The sequence below is a fragment of the Chanos chanos genome, chromosome 1 (genome assembly GCF_902362185.1).
Source record: "Chanos chanos chromosome 1, fChaCha1.1, whole genome shotgun sequence".
NCBI classification, from domain to species: Eukaryota; Metazoa; Chordata; class Actinopteri; order Gonorynchiformes; family Chanidae; genus Chanos; species Chanos chanos.
In genome coordinates this window covers 52244129-52257355 of record NC_044495.1, presented here as the reverse complement: position 1 = coordinate 52257355, position 13227 = coordinate 52244129, and the positions used below count along the sequence as shown (strand labels likewise).

Genomic DNA, 13227 nt, shown 5'->3' with positions numbered 1-13227 from the left:
AGAGTTAGATCATTTGTAGTTCACTGATTCGAGATTACTGAACGCTCAAGGCCGAGTTAACTGTTTGATCACCTGTCGGCCCCTAAAAGCGGTGCTCACAGCAACATTTTACTGTCAGTGATGCGTGAAGCGAAATGATGCGCGATCACGGCAAATTGATCTTGGTCCATCAGTTTTAATTTGCAGCAGACGAGTACTACTGTCAATTAGTGAACAGATTCGAAGATTAATTTAATAACTAAAAATTGTCTAATTGTCATAATAACTTTGAAACTGCTAACTGTTTCGATTTATATGTAGGTCTAACGCAATGCTTTGCTGAACACTGAGAGAGAGATTTTTAAGATCTTATACAGCAGATAATCAATTATTTAATTTAGAAACATTTTACATAGTCTCTCTCTCTCTCTCTCTCTCTCTCTCTCTCTCTCTTTCTCTCTCTAAGAAAAATTTAACTACGCTTTGGTAATTATTTGTATTCCGCTTACGGCTCCTAAATGTTTTGCGGTGCTGTTACAGGCCACTGCACCGGAATATTACAGCGAAACAACCCGAACAAAAAGAGACGCATTGTTATAAAATCAGTTAAAAAGAACAGATAATTTCTTACCGTTGTCAGATTAAACAATTGAATTTGCTCATCGTAGTTCCTCAATTTATTTAATGCGTGTTCTTTTACTGCCGTCTGTTTTGTAATTCATTGGTTTGTACCATCTTCGGACACAGTTTTTTCTTTTAATTTATATATTTATATATAAAGTGTTTGCAGTGTGTTTGATATTTTTTTTTCCAACTGAACTTCACTTTGCAAATTCGCACTGGATCTAGGCACGGAAAGATAAAAGGTGTTACGAACAATTTCTGATATTGATAGCAGTGTCCGCATAGGGAGATATGCTGGTCTCAGTAGGTGGATGTTGTGTTGATATCGCGCGCTGTCTGAGGGCACTATGCGGACGGTAGGGTGTCTTATGTTGCAGAAGTGCTCTTCATGCATGTCGCTACATTTTATGAGCTTTTTATGTCAGGGATTTTGAAACATGGCTACTAGTCAAAAGAACACTGGGAACCCCTTGCTCGATGCCAGGAAGCAAACAATAGACGACATCTTTTGCCTCCTTGCTTGACTCTATACTAAGCTATTCTTCTAGCTTGCCTGACATGACCGTGAGCAGTTAGCGGCAACAATGAGAATTTCATAGCGGAGGCCCTGAATTCCATTGCCTGGGAAACACCAGCTAATGCAGGAATGAGCCAAATGTTGCTTAGGATGGGCAATGTGAGGGATTTCAGGTTTTTTTTTTCTACTCAGCCTTTCCATGTTTTTTTTTTTAACTCTCTGTGTGTTTATGTGTGACTGAGTGAGAGAAAGAGAATCAGAGTTAGAAAGATAGAAAGAGAGATCATGAGGAAAACATTTTGCACTGATTTTTGCTTCTGTTTTTAAATGCATTTTGTGTTGTTATTATTATTATTATTATTATTATTATTATTATTATTATTATTATTATTATTATTATTTGCAGCACGGGTAGCATTGAAAATAAGAAAACCGCAACCTCCTATGTCAATCACTTAGTAAGAAAAAAGGAAAAAAGGTGTGAGGCTTTTTTTCTTTTTCTTTTCTAAACTTACAGCATTATTTCATTGCTTTAACCGTTAATGTGTTCAAACTTTCTTTGGATTTGGCCGAGTTTTATCATAAAGCTATTATTACGATATCATTGCTCTTTTGTCTCTGTGTATGTGCTTTACTTCATTGCTCATGGTGCGAGGAGACAGCCGTCCGTCGCAATGTCAGGGGTTTAGATCAGACATGACAGTGTGTTGTAATTCGGCGTAAATCACGACGGCCCAGCCGCCGCTTTGCAGGGTAGCCCCACTGTGTTCTCTCCCACACACACTCTACAGCACTACCGCCATTTCATAACGGACCGTCAGTCGTCAGTTCACCTCTACTAGGGGGTCTCACACACACACAGACACACACACACACACACACATACACGCACACCTCACACATACAGAGATATACATACACATGCAGGCATGTGCATGCTTTCCTCGTTCCCAGTTATATTTGTTTATTTTCATCCACAGTGATTGGCCTACTTAGTGATGTAATTAGCACCATTTTGACTTTTATGAGTTTCATTTAGGTTGTATGTGTCAGTCGTCAAAACGCCTGTGGGTCTCAGTGAAGCTCCTAGTCCTTTTACACTGGAGCTCAGCATAATGACATTTTAGCATCAAGTGATTCATGCCCTATAATCACCTGAGCTATAAATCTTAGAACTGGGCAAACATTCATACTCACACATCCCTGCTTGCTCTTTTTGCAGTATGAGCTTCACAGAGTGGAATTTATGACTTGTTTTTAGGCTGAATTTTCACCTCGCAGTAGTTTTAAGCAACTCTGTCAAAATAATGTTATTGGAGGATTAGTGTTGGTAACAAGGTGTAGATTTAATGTGTTACAAATTAGCCCTTAGACATTCACATAAATATCAGACAAAGAGAGGGCATGAAGCTAGAATTAGTTTTTATTTCTTTTGGTTGGTTTTTTGTTTTTTGTTTTTTTTAGAACAAAGGAGATTGCCTGAACCAATGCATGCAGTTACTATTTTCCCCCTTTTTTCTCCCTCTCTTACAAAACTGTTTTTTTGTTTGTTTGTTTGTTTTCCTTTTGTTTGTTTTAATTTAAAAACTACATTATTAGTATTTTATGACATCTGTTTTAATGCTTACATTATTAATTTATTTATCTATTTTTAAATTGCACAAATTTTCATCTTTTTAGCGTTGTATTTACTCATTAAAAATGTCTCTTTGTAGAGAAGGTGATAAAGTTTCAATCACCTCTTCGAAAAAACAGTACTCTCATGATTCACATTATAATACAGATTTTCATGAATAACATGATAATAATTGACTGTACATGTAGGGTGTGTGTGTGTGTGTGTGTGTGTGAGGGAGAGAGAGAGAGAGTGTGTGAGAACTAGAAAGGAATTGCTCACTCCCTTGAGACTGAATTCTGACCCCGTGTTGTGACTTCAATTATTCCCCTCAAGCAGTGAGTTAGGCTTTGCCCTACCACACAAGCTCTCTCTAAAATGGCCACCTTTTGTGAAAGCCTTTTCCCTCAGAGGGAACAACTGGGAGTAAAAATTGGCTTCGCAAGAAAACTCACCTTAGTGCTTATTTATCGTTAAACACTGAAAGGTGTTTGGAGTTGTTTTGACAGCCTGTCATTTAGTTGATGCTTACATGTCGTTTCTGATAAGATAACGTAATATTTCAGGATTTCCTACGATTTGAATATTTCCACATTCAAACGAATTTCCGCAGCATTCAGATTTATTTATTTATCTCTTGTGCTTAGCATGCACATACCACACTTTTCTATTGCACAAAATCCGTCCAAATACCGTCCAAAAACTAGACAAGCTTTTGCTGCTAATCACATCCACTTCTTAAATCATTTTATTCTTTCATGTTAAGTGTTGTAGATGTTTATATATCAAAAATGTGACATATTTGCTGTATTACCTCTCTTGCCCTTTGAGGCAGTTTGGTCCCTGCCTTCCTTATGTTGTTAGTGTTGGACCAGGGATAATTTGCTTGAAGTGGTAAGTTCAGGATGAGCCCCTGGTGTGCTGATAGGTGTGTTTTTAGGGCTGTAACCGTGTACTCCTGCGATATGTTGTTTTTTAATTAGCTGCGCTTTGGCGCGTGGGGGCTGATTGACTCTCGCTGACTCGAGTAAATTTTGGTGCTTGGCTCTGTGTTTGTTACTCAACCCGGCGTTCTGAACCTACCTTTGCAACTACATGTTTTCACAGTTTGAACCGGGACACTCTGAAAAGAGATAGCATTTTCTCTACAGCCATGTAGTGAGGTCGCGCTCCTCTTTACTGCCCTGCTCCACAGAAACTCTGCATCTGGCCTCAGCAACAATATAATGTCTCAAATCATCCAGCCATTGATAACTGATTCGGTTACTTTGTAATCCCTCACAAAACAAGGAAACAAGAAAGACAAAGTCAAAATAATGGAGTTGTAAAGACTCGCTCTGACTTAGTAGGAACGGTTTAGAGACCCTCAAAACAAAAGACTGCTCTGAAGTGAGAGATAGCTTTAAGTTTAGGTAATATTGCTCCAGCTTGCCTGTCTCCTCTTGGCGCTGTGCTCTGCTCCTCACCGTGATCTGGCGGCCCGTCCGGGAGTCGATTCCTCTGGACGGAAGTATTAAGTTCTGTGTCAACATCGCTCCAGCCCAGCGTGGACTGGCCCAGCAGCACCAAAATGATGCAATCATCTGTCATCCCATGGCTAGTGTGTGCTCCAACCACCCTCTTTACAATTTGACCTAAAAGGATGTTTTTTTTTCCCTCTCTTTTTTTTTTTTTCGATGAGCGGTGTGTGCGTGCGTGTGTGTGTGTGTGTGTGTGTGTGTGTGTGTGTGTGTCTATGTGTGCATGTGTTTGTGTGTGTGTGTGTGTGCTCACTGGTCACATACAGATATGTATGTGTTCACGTGATTGGATGTTGAGTGTAAACATGCAGATATAGCTTTCAAACCCAGTATTGTGATAAACAGGTCTCAGTGAGGTTCCTCTTTGTTAAGCTGGTGTCAGGAGAAGCGTTGTTTGCTGTTTCTGCCTAAGATATACTGGTTTTACGTCTCTGCTTTTAATAATTCATATTTTATTAAAAGGCGGTGATTCTCTTAATGTTAAAGGCTTTTGTAGATTGAGATCTCTCTCACCGGTAGATATGCGTTTCCGATAACATAACATTCCTTTTGCTGCTCCACTGAATATTAAATATGTATTAAAATGCTTTGACAAAAGCCTTTACTATTCCTACAACCACATTAAACGGGTATTTTATTTATCTGCATTTTCCCTTTTTGCTAATGCTTATTAGATATAGAACAGTCACTTTTACCGACAACTTGTTATTATATATTAGAATGAGAAGAATGATTGTCACAATTGAACTTTAAAAATCTGACATGCAAAATACATATCTTACTGGCCTGTTAAATAAACTAATTAAATCAGAGTGATTTATTTGTGAGGAGACTGCTTAGAATGCAGACACTGACATGATCATCTCCAGCAATAGAATTTCAATTTGTACTGAATCGTGTCACGATACATGTATTGTTACAGTTCTGAAACAAATTTTAAACGAATAATTAAAAGCTGTATGCATACACGAACAATTCACCAACTCAGCATTGATAGCGCATTCAAATAGAATAGAAAAAGAAAACAAGATATTTGTTGTTTTGTCCACTTAAGTCTGGATGGAGAACAGTTTACGGTATCCACATGCCAGCACAAGGATCCCAGCCACACAGCACAACAACAACAGAGAAACTTTCCAATACGGAAATAATCCAAATGTTTTTGTCAACTCGTAGTATGTGTAGTTGTCCTCAAAAGGTAGACATGGCATTTCTCTTCCTGGCAGCAGTTTTGCAGAGCTAGGCTGTTTGAATCTTTGAATATGTCAGGCTGATAATTGGCTATGTTTTTTTTTCCAGTGTTTGGGCCTTTCACAGATACACTCCACAGCAGTGGCACGAGGGTGGCAAATGGTGCCACGGGCGTGCTATGCCTCAGGCTCTCTCTCACACCAACCTCACACATTCCACTGGCACTCGCAGACGCATTCGTAGGTGTGTGTTGGCTTCCAAATAAGAGCCTCTGTCTGCCCTCGATGTTCTGCAGTCTCCCTTACAGTGCATTTAAAACAAGCATGCACATGAGTACGCATATACTCCCATGCATACACACAAACACACACACAAATACACACACACACACACACACACAAACACAGACACACATACACATACACATACACACAGACACACTCACACAAAGAGTAGTGAATTAGCTAAATTAATTAATTAATGACAAAAAAGAATCTGCAGACCAATTTTTATAACAGTTAGTGTTGTAATCTTTGTAATCTCTCTCTCTCTCTCTCTCTCACTCACTCACACACACACACACACACACACACACACACACACACACATTTACTTTTCTTCATAACATAATAAGCTTAGTCTCCAAACAGCAGTAGTTGAGCCCAGGCTGAGTGACAGAGACCTGCACTTTTATCATGGCCTGTCTCACTAAGCTCTCTATGCTTTTGTCCTGAGAGGGGGCTCTGACGGAAGCTGGGAGCCCTAATCCCTTTATTCGTGTCAGGGAGAGAAAGGAGGGAAGAATAGGCTCCGGAATGGGACATTGCTCTGAAATGGCATCACTGAGATGTTCCCCCACTCGACCCTCTCTCACAGCCAAGTGAGCATGAGACAGAGCTTATGAGACACACACACACACACACACACACACACACATACACGCACGCACACACATGCGCACGTGCACACACACACACATGCGCACGCACACACACTATAGCACCCTCATAGTCTGCCATTACTGCTACAATTCCACCTTTTTTTGTCTGAAGTAATATTTGTTTGGTATACATGAAGCAAGGGAGAACTGTTTGAAGTTTTTTTTTTTTTTTCCTATTTTGTCCGTTCAAAAAATTGACCTCTGCTTTCACAGGTCATTGCCGTTTACAGTTTGTCGGGGTCATAGGTTTGCACGTGTACCTCTCTGTTTGACGGTGTTTGTTTGGTTGTTAATTGTCAAAGCGTATGTCTGTATTAACATGTCATGTCTGCCCTGCATTCTGATGTGTCAGAAATACTTGGGAGGAGCGGTTGCTTTTCGCTGAGAGTAAATCCACTCTGCTGGTTTTCTGGTGGAACCCCAGTAGGCCGGCTTTTGTTCCCGGTGGGACTGCATCTTCAGGGGGCACAGCCTCCTCTCTGCTATTTCCCCCCCCCTCAACGCCGGCCATAATCTGTCTCCACGCGGGGAGCTCCCCGCTGCTCTTTATTTACTCATTCAACTGTTTGGAAGTCTGTTAGACTGCAGATCAGATGTGCTGAAACCAATCTGATTACTCTCATCCATTCGGCCCATAGCCCTCTTCTCTCCATCCACAGTCTCTCTCTCTCTCTCTCTGTGTCCCCTCACGTGGAGCTAATGTACCCGTGGGCAGGTGGGCTGCCAGGACTGCAGGGTCTGTTGGATTGAATCATTCTGGCTTCTGCCACTTGGACCCGAAGATCTTAATGATCTGGTTCACTGGAAACAATGAGCAAACAAAGAGCGAGGCAGAGATAAAACGCTGTTCGCTTAATGTACGCTGTGTTTCTTGTGCTATAAGATGTGTTAGAAAAAACCTGAGGTCCAGGACAAGTTTGTTCTCTTTCACTTAGGTCTAACGTAGCACAGGTTTAGCATTCTTTCTTTTTACACAGAGCAAAAAGGATTAGAGAGGTTTAATGAAGAATGTTTTCGCATAAGGAAATCTGCGGTACTGTCCATCAGAAAGCGTACTGTGTGTGTGTGTGCGTGTGTGTATGTGCGTGTCTGTGTGCTCGTGCGTACATATTCAAAGCTGACTCCGGAACCCTAACTTAGGAGGCTCCAGTAAGATGTCTAAAGAACTCTAAATATGTCTTATTCCCCACAGGAGCTGGAGGCAGGAGAAGGAGGGAAGAGGTTTAAGTAAACTGAAAGAACAACATTTAGACTGACAGGAGCCGTCCAATAGTTCCTCCCCTTCCCACCCTCCCTCCTTCTCTCTCTCTCTCTCTCTCTGGGTTTGAGGATCGCTGTTGATCGCTCCATCGCTGACTGGGTGAAGAAAAACAAACGCGAACGCAAAAGCGCCGGAGATCGGGTTTCGGAGTCTCCCAACCTCCGCGGGACAGTGAGCCCCCCCACAAGCAGCTAAAATGATTTGTGCTGGAGGTCACCTAACCTTATGGCAGCTTCAAAAAGCAGCAAGGGGAAATATTTGGAAGATATAGAGGTTAGGAGGAGTGGAGGAGTCAGCAGCAGGCAAGATGAGGGAGCGAAAGGGTTTCTTTGCTGGTGATGACCAGTGCACAGCGACTAAAGATGGGCAAACAGATTTAGACAGCTTTACGTGATGAAGCACAGCAGAATGAAGATACTTTCAACGATGAACCGTTTTAGAAAATTCAAATCATTCAATTTCTTATGTAATTAAAATTCTATGACTGCTGCCGTGGCTACTAGTACAGCCGCTGCTACAGCGACTGCTAATGATAATTTTAGATAACTTTAGATAACTTTAGATGTAAGCGAGAGCACAGTATCTTTTTCCCGTCTTTTTCTGGATCCTCATTCTGTCTTCTTGTTCTTTCTAAACATATTTTTCAGAAATGAATGGCGAATTTAAATACCACAGAAAATGAACGCAAACAAAAATGTTGATGATGTATACACTAAGCGCTGTTTGTACAGGACGCGTCTGAACGTTTTTCTTTCACGCGTACAACGAGAGTGCGATACACTTTGAAATATAACAAATTCGCTTTACTTGGAAAACACTACGCAGGCAGGTTGTCTTGCTTCAATCCAATGTTAAATGCAAAAAAAAAAAAAAAAAAAAATCAGACTCGGTATGAGTAACATTTGCAGGTAGGGCAAAGTAATTAGATCATGTAGTTTACTTCGGACAAAAAAGTTACATCTTGATCATCTGTACCTTCCCTTTTCTTTTCCTTTCTTTTCTTTTCTTTTCTTTTCTTTTCTTTTCTTTTCTTTTCTATCCTTTCCTTTCCTTTCCTTTCCTTGTCCTTTCCTTTGCTCTTCTTACCCCCCCCCCACCCCCCGCCCCAACCCCCGTGTTGTCTCTGCCGGCTGGATGTTAATATTTCTCCGAAAACAGCCACAATACATCTTCCCAGGAAATTCCAGGGCTCGCCAGCTCTGCAAAACGATTCGCTTGTTTCGGAAAAGGGCGGGTAAAGGGGATGAAATATGGCAGATTTCCGAAATTGAATAAAACCTTGATTTTGATTCATGTCGTGTTCACGTTCACATGATCCCTCACACATGCGTTTTAGAAAGACAACTATTCATATGAAATAATAACAAGTAAAAGATATAGCCAGTCTTACAGCTGTTGGCCTTGATGTCATGTAAACGGAATAACTAATTATGATATATCTCCCGTGTGAAAGAGAGTAGGAGTCTCCAATGCAGGTGAACTTGACCCCACTCAAGACCCCGGCTCACAGAAGAGCTGATTGAAGGAGAGCAGTGGGAGATTCTCTCTGAGGTTCTCTCTGCTACTTCACACGCTGCTTTTGTACAACAGGTTGGCATCAGACTCGTTTTTTTTTTTTTTTTTTTTTTTAGTTGTTTTTAATCGCTGTGTTGAAGAAATGTCACATGTGACATAAATGTAAACAAGGGACTGGCCACAAGAGCAGCAAAACATCCCTGTGTTATTCTGTTTTGCCCTCATGCGCGATGATTATTTTCTAGGGATTACTCCATAGTTTCACCTGATACTTGGCAAGGGGGTCTGAGATGAAAATGCAAACAAAAGCGTTGTGGGGAAATGCTTCCAAGTACAGTAATACCCAGAAATAGATCTACAGAGCTAATATTGGATTGCTTGTGGAAAATAGACTCACACTCAATATTTAACCATTGTTGGATGACAAGCAGTCTCTAGACCACTATGGAAGTGAAATAACAGTGAGACTATAACTTCAATGCTGACTTTTGTTACGTGGTGTGAAATAATCTTCTCTTCCCGACACAGTCTCTTCTGTTGATCCTCGTCGGTGTGTAGCGGACATTTTATCCTAACGCCTGTGAGATCATTCCAGAAAAAAGCAAGTTCCCCAGTAGAAGTTCATCGTTGTAGGCCTCTGGAACAAAACTGTACGGCTTGAAAGGGAAACCTGGGGCGCATCTCAGACCAATTCATCTCTTCTCCTTATCCGCTGACTCACTCCTGTTGTTCTAGGACGAGGGTCAAGCGGTCGAAAGCGTCCCCTTCTCCCGGGGTGAGCGTCTGTCTGATGTCAGACCTTGAGGAGTGGCCCCTTTGCTCCCGCGGTTCGACGGGGAACGCAATCTCCAACCCCTGACCGAGAACATGAAACCTGAGGCGGAGTGTGGCGTTTGGAGCCTAGCTGGAGAGGCAGAGAGAGAGAGAGAGAGAGAGAGAGGGAGAAGCCTGAGCCTGAGATCCGTATGCAGCATACACTGACCATGAGGCTCCCCTTCTCCCCTCTTCCACAGGGCTGCATTGCTCGCCTCATGTTGCTATGTGCTCTCCATGCCAAACCACCTGAAGGCCGGCCCAAACCTTCCTTTCTTTCACAGGAATACCCACCTCCCCACCCACCCCACGTGTGCTATACCGTTCACCCGACCTCTCCGTAATAGTTTAAAAAACTGTTTTCCTCCTACATATATCGCATATTTTCAGGAGTTCTCGTTTGAGTATTCTCAGGCACTTTTTCACATAATGTATAGTTTCGCCATGTGTCACATGCCATCATAGCATGTGCTTTTGTGGAGTTACTTGAATCTTAAAAACTCTTAGTCTGCGGATGAAAACAAGCCAGCGCTTGGCTGACAGGAACCCACAGAGGCGTGCGATCAAGTCTCGGTGCATATCCTGGAAGTCTGTGCGGTGAATAAAATAGCCTCAGTGTCATGACGGTGCATCAAAAGAACTTTCTAGCGAACTGTCATGAGGTTATTACCACAAGAGTTCCCTCGTGTTATTTCGATTTAAGGATACGGCACGTTCCAAACTGGGATGATGATCTGAAATTCAGATTTCAAAACCTGAATATGCGATTTTACAACTTTGTGGCAACAAATTGCTTTTGGAGTTTTTTTTTTTTTTTAGTCATGTTTCAGTTAAAGAGAGAAACAAAGAAATTCTGTATGCTCAATATTTTACATGCTTTGAGTATTTACAGCTTGTATACTGTAAAATTTCTGTGTTTGAATTTGAATTTCTGTGTTTGAATTTTACGTACAGAAAAACAGTTTTCGCGTGTGTAAGTGTGTCTGTCAGGTTGCCAAGGAGTTGGACACGCCGCTGACCAGACTGTAGTCTGTGGCTTCTGTTCTCACTCATAACACTCTGGTTGTAGCATGTAGACCATGCCACCAAACCTTGTCCTCCTTCTTCCCAACTTATTCAACTCCCACTCCTGCCATCTGGCCCTCTCTCTCTCTCTCTCTCTCTCTCTCTCTCTCTTTGGTTCATGCATTGTGCCTTGAAAATGCAGCGTCAACATATGTCAATCTCTCTTTCTCTGTTATCTTTCTTTTCCTCCCCATTCACACCTAAATCGGCAACTTAGCCCGAATCAGTTCTCCAAATGACTCGTATCTCTGTCAGTAAGCGAGCAGAACGGATGCATGGGACGTAGCTGCAGACACTGGCGATGGCGTGGAGGGGGGCGGGTGGGGGTAGGGGGGGAGACAGAGAAAATAAATGATTGCCTCAGATCTGCTAAGTGCTCCGGTGTTGTGTTATCAAATGGAGCGAGAAGGTTTCGACAGGAGGTTTACGATTTCAATCTGTATTTCCTTTCGTGTCTTTCCTGTCGTTGCTGGCCCAAAACCGTGAGAAGGACACGCAATCGTCCGTGGCCTATATTTGCATACAGTTGTGAGTTGACGATGACCTCCTATTCGCTTGTGGCCGTGTCCATCAGTCATCCTGACAAATGAGGAACGTACGCAAAACAGAGGCTTCACTAACTGTCAACCATCCGATGCTCCGACACTCTTAAACTCTCAGCACTTTGGGTTCTGTTTATGTAAGCATTTTCAACAAAGTGGTGTGAGTGGTGGTTGACTTTGTATGCGTTGATTGATGGGCGGTTGGTAGATGAGTACAGTATTAGCTTGTTTAGACGACCAGGCCACAAAAGGCTGACTTTTACAGAACTGGTGCGTCCAATCCAGTTGGAAAGCAGCTGCAGTAATCCTTTCAACAATCTGGCCTGGTCTACAGGTTACACACGAATATACACACACACACACACACAAACACAGACATGCACACACACAAACATACACATCTGCACCCCACATGCTGAGATACATGAGTACACATGTTGTCAGATTTGAGACTGTAATCAGATTAATTGGTCCATCTTTCTTTGGAAACCAAACACGTACACATGAAGCATTGTTTTTTTTTTATTCATGTAATATCACTGTTACATTAACCAGAAGCCATTCACTGAGTGTGAGGCAAGAGCAGACTCCACTAGCCCCCTGACATGTCATTCCTAATGAAATAAAGACTACAGAGGGAGAGAGAGAGAGAGAGCAAGAGAGCAAGTGAAAGAGAGAGAGAGAGATTGGATGAAGACCTTTCGTGTGAGAGAAAAAAGAAGGAGGGGGGGTCGCATTATACACTACTGGCTGAAGAGGAACAAAGTTTTCTTTTTTTCCATACTCCTAAGCACAGATATTTTATACCTTTCTCCCAGGTCGTTTTTAAAGTTAGTATTATGCTTCGTACGTTATGTCTCTCAGTCTGAGAAACACGAGTAAACATCAGTCTTGGCCCCACTAGGGAAAAGTGCATTAGCTGAAGTATGGTTCTAATCCTTATTAACATTCTCCAAAGTCATGCATGAAATATAGGTTTAGTGCCACACCACACGGCATATGTTTTTCTTTTTCTCCACAACTATTTATCCCCCCCCCCCCAAAAAAAAAAAAAAATACACCGTCCAGTTCTCGATAGAACCTCCCTGTATTTCTTAGAGAGTCTATTGCCTTATTCTGTCAGTTTGTCTGCTTTCCAAACATAGCCCTGAGACTTGTAGATTGCTTTGGAAGAAAGGGTTAAATTGTGCTCTCTCTCGCCGTGATGACTTGATATGACTGTGCTAATGGATACTACGTTAAAGACAAGACCAAAAAAAAAAAAAAGAAGAAGAAAGTTGTAACTGCTGCACTTCCTTCTGTATGTCCTGGCAAGCTACAAAAGTAATGTGTAACTTATGAGTCATGGAAGATTAAAAAAAATTCACTCAGTGCACATATAGACATATGCACACGCATGCACACACGCACGCACACACACCCACACACGCACACACTTTCTCACAGCATGGTGTCTTTGATAGGCATATGGTATTGGAGCCTTGTTTCTCTTTCTCTGTAAAAGGTGGCGGGGAAAAAAAAAAAAGCACAATTACAGGGAGATCTTGAACGAATGAGACTAAACGAGAGTGAGCGGTGGGCTCAGGCAATTGCAGTCCACTCCAAAAAAAAAACAAAAAAAAAACGCTTATAGTTTGCAGTATTT

At 41.8% G+C, this 13227-nt stretch overlaps 1 protein-coding gene across 4 annotated transcripts in view; it reads left to right on the top strand.

Moving 5' to 3' along the window:
* Positions 1-13227, top strand: part of lmx1bb (LIM homeobox transcription factor 1, beta b) — a 57886-nt gene that overhangs the window by 1864 nt on the left and 42795 nt on the right. The window lies entirely within an intron of this gene.